The following is a 4,424-nucleotide window of genomic DNA, read 5'->3' on the forward strand; positions in this document are numbered from 1 at the left end:
TTTAGGTTCAGAATATAATAACATTTATGTCCCATTTTTTAAATTGTTTTTTATTTATTCATGTTATATCCAGATAGCAGCGCCCTCTACTCCCTATCACATCCCCTCTGTCCATTTCCTCCTTTTTTTCTAAAAGAAGGGGAAGCCTCCATGGGTACCAACCTGCCCTGGCACATCAAGTCACTGCAGGACTAGGCATATCCTCTCCTGCTGAGGTCAGACAAAGCAGCTCAGCTAAGGGAAGTAGATCCAAAGGCAGACAACAGAATCAGAGACAGCCCCCCTCCATTTGTTGAGGCACTCACATGAAAACCAAGCTGCATATCTGCTAGAAATGTGTAGGGGTCCTAGGTCCTCTACACATACTCTTTGGTTGGTGGTTTAATTTCTGTGAGCCTCCATGGGTACAGGTTAGTTGACTGTATAGGTCTTCTTCTGATGTTCTTGACACCTGGGGCTCTCTCAATCCTTCCAGGGACTCTTCCACAGGTCTTCCCAAACTCCCATTAATCTTTGGCTCTGGGTCTCTGCATCTGTTTCCATAAATTGCAGATGAAGTCTCTCAGAGGACAATTATGCTAGTTTCCTGTCTGCATGCATGACACACTATAATTAATAGTGTCAGGGATTGGCTGTCTCCCATGGGATGGGTCTCATGTTGGGCCAGTCATTGGCTGACCGTTCCTTCAATCTCTGCTCCATCTTTATCCCTACATGTCTTGTAGGCAGGACAAATTTTGGCTTTGTGAATGGGTTGGTGTCCCCCTTCCTCCACTGGCAGTTCCACCTGACTACAGGAGCTGGCTACTTCAGTCTCTATATCCTTAGCTGCTAGAGTTCTCAGCTAGGGTCATGTTCATAGATTGCAAGGACCCTCCCCTGTTCCAGGTCTCCTGCTCATCCCAGGGTTGTCCAACTACTAATTTCCATTCTCTCTCCCAGCCCTCGCCCAACCCCACTGTACACACATGTGATTCCTTGCCTCCATTTCCCTCCCCACTCCCTCTTCCACTCAGTTCTCTCCCTTCATCCACCTCTGATATCTATTTTATATCCCCTTCTGATTCAAGCATCTTCCCTTGGGCCCTCCCTGTTTACTTACCTTCTTTGAGTCTGTAGACTGCAGCATTGTTATCCTGTACTTTATGGAGAATATCCATTTGCAAGTGAGTACATAGCATGCATCAAGTCTTTCTGGGTCTGGGTTACCTCACTCAGGATCATATTTTCTAGTTCCATGCATTTTCCTCAATATTTTATAATGTCTTTGTTTTTAATAGCTGAGTAGTATTCTATTGTATAAACGTATCACATTTTCTTCATCTATTCTTCAGTTGAGGGACCTCTAGGTTGTTTTCAGTTTCTGTCTATTACAAATAAAGCTGCTATGAGCACAGAGGAATAAGAGTCTGTTTGGTATGGTGCAGTATCTTATGGATAGATGCCAAAGAGTAGTAGAGCTGTGTCTTCAGGTAGAATTATTCACAGTTGTCTAAGAAACCATCAAATTGATTTCCAAAATGGTTGTATAAGTTTGCACTCCTACCAGCAATGGAAGAATGTTCCCTTGCTCCACATCCTTGCCAGCATGTGCTGTCACTTGGGCTTTTTTTTTTTTTTTTTTATCAAAGCCATTTGGTGGTATAAAGTAGGATCTCAGGATCATTTGATTTGCATTTCTTTGATGACTAAATATATTAAACATTTCTCTAAGTACATCTTGGCCATTAGATCCTCTTTGTTGAGAATTATCTATTAGTTTTGTACCCAAATTTTAATTGGGAAATTTGGTTTGCTGATGTCCAATTTTTTTAGTTCTTTTTTTTTTTTCATTCTCACCCCAGGTTTATTCAACAGTCCTTTCACTCTACACAAGTACAAACACAACCTTATCTAAAATGCTACAGAGTTATAAAACTCAAAACAAATTTTATAGTGCTGACTGTACAATAGAACAAAAGAGGCAATGCACACATTGCCAAGGTTAACCTGTGACATCACCATGAATGGCAGGTGACAATGGGGTGGGCTAGGTTTCATGAGGACCCTGTAGAACTTGGCACCAATTTTAGAAAGTAATAGAGACACAGGGACAGAAAAGACAACGATTTATGGAGGAATCCTTCAAAGGTTTTAACCCTAGAAGTTGAAGGGTACTCAGCAGGGGCGATGGGCAGGCCTAACAGAAGAGAGGGCTTGGTCCTTTCCACTGCTGTGGCACAGCATGGCTTGGCCAGGTTGTCTGACAGGTCCTAGGTCATCTGGAAAATGGTGTGCTGCCCTATGTTCCAGTTGGCTCTGCTACCAAACAGACTATCAAGAACTGAAGGGGCGAACTTTCTAGCCAGAAAACTACAGGGTACCTCTATGGGAACTGTCCTGGATCAACAGTACCTCTACAAGTCAGAATCCTCCTGCAGAGGAAAGATCTCAATTGCTGTCTTCAAAGCCTACCCTGGTAAGGGATCCTTCTTTACAGATCCTCATTTGGCTAGAGAAAAGGACAAAAACTGAGTCTGGAGAACATAAGTTACAGAGGTACGAATCGATGTCGCTGCGGACATCGGGAGGAGTTGGAGATGGATCGGCTCCTGTGGCGGTGGCGGCTGGGGGATTGAGACCCCCTTCTCACAGGGGACCTGCATCTTGGAGATCGAGACCTTCTCCTCATCCGTGGTGGGGACCTACGCCACATGGAAGGTAGTGGAAGCATTCTCCTGGGTGGGCTGAATCGCTGAGGCAGTGGACGCGGCCAAGGTGCCAACACAGCAGTAGCAGTGAGCTCTTGGCCATCAATTTGCTCTCCATTCATGTGTTTCAGTGTCTTCTCTGCTTCATCTGGATTCTCAAATTCAACATACGCATAGCCTTTGGATAGATGAGGATGCATCCTTTCTACGGGTATGTCAGTCATTTTAATTTTCCGGTAAAAAAGAGAATATTTCCATGATATGATCCTTGGTCACGTTCCTGGTGAGCCTCCCAATGTGCACTTTTGTGGGTTTAGGTGAAGGGCTCCGCCTTTTCCTCTCTTTTTCATCTCTTTTAGGTGGTTTGGATTTGGAGTGGGAACTCCGCCTGTTATCATGTCTGCGCCGAGAAGGGCTTGGGTAGCCAGAACTGTAGCTTTGGGATGTGCTGGCTTCCCGATCGGCTAGATGCCACTGCTCCAGCCTGTGCTGGTGCTGGAGCCCGAGCTGGAGGTTGAGCTGCACCTAGACCTGGTGCTGCTGCTTCCGCTTGAAGCACTGCATCTCTTCCGAGTCTTATCTCTGCCATGATCCTTCTCACTGCACCCTTTAGTGGCCCCTTTATCTTTAGATCGATCCTTGGACTTCTCATCAGAGCGGTCCTTTCGTTTGGTAGGAGAAGGAGCTCTAGTGCTGGACTTTATATTATTCTCTTTGACTTCTAGCAAGCTCTTCTTTTCACTCCTGATAAATCCATTCTCCCCTTCTTCAAGGCAGCAATGTTGGCCTCACTTACCTGAACTCTTGCTTCTAACATGAGTCTGAGAAACGATCCCTAATCGATTGCAATTTACACCAAAGAGCAGCATCTTCCCAAGGCCAGCACCTCCTCCCGCTCTTCTCAGACCTGGATGCCCTTTTTAGTTCTTATATATTTTGGATATTAGTTCTCTGTCAGATGTAGGATTGGTGAAGATATTTTCCCACTCTGTAGGCTACCATTTTGTTCTATTGACAGTGTCCTTTGTCTTTCAGAAGCTTTTCAGCTTCATGAGGTCCTATGTATTAGTTGTTGATCATGTACCTGAGCTGTTGGTATTATGTTCAGGAAGTTGTCTCCAGTGTCAATGTTCAAGGTAGTTCCCCCACTAGACCCTTACTCTAAGGTAGTGTGTATCTTTGTAGCTGAGATGTGTTTCTTGTATGTACCAGAACGATGGATCTTGTTTTCACATCCATTCTGTTTGTAGCCTGTGTCTTTTTTATTGGGGAATTGAGTCCACTGATGATGAGAGATATTAATGACAGATGAGTTTTAATTCTGGCTATTTTGATCTTGCTTGTATAAGTCTCTTTCTCTCCCTCCCTCCCTCGCTCACTTCCCTTCATTTTTTTTTTCTGGTGTAGAGTTATTTCTTGTGTGTAGTTAACCATTTTGGGTTTAAGTTGTTCTTCTAGTATCTTCTGTAGAGCTGGATTTATGGATAGGTATTGTTTTATTTGGGGCTTTTTATGGATTATCTTGTTTTTTCCACCTATGTTTAGTAATACTTTTGCTGGTATAGTAGTCTGGACAGACATCTACAGTCTGCAAGACATCTGCCCAGGCCCTCCTTCTGGCTTGTCAAGTATTTTTTGAGAAGTCGGGTGTAATTCTGATATATCACTTAATCACTTGTAGCTTTTAATATTCATTCTTTGTTCTGTATATTTAGTATCTTGATTAGTATGTTT

General features: G+C 43.7%; 1 pseudogene; it reads right to left on the reverse strand.

Moving 5' to 3' along the window:
- Positions 1–2,443: 2,443 nt before the first annotated feature.
- Positions 2,444–3,447, reverse strand: LOC116889078 (annotated as a pseudogene).
- Between the last annotated feature and the right edge of the window lie 977 nt (positions 3,448–4,424).

This window comes from Rattus rattus, chromosome X (genome assembly GCF_011064425.1).
Source record: "Rattus rattus isolate New Zealand chromosome X, Rrattus_CSIRO_v1, whole genome shotgun sequence".
NCBI classification, from domain to species: Eukaryota; Metazoa; Chordata; class Mammalia; order Rodentia; family Muridae; genus Rattus; species Rattus rattus.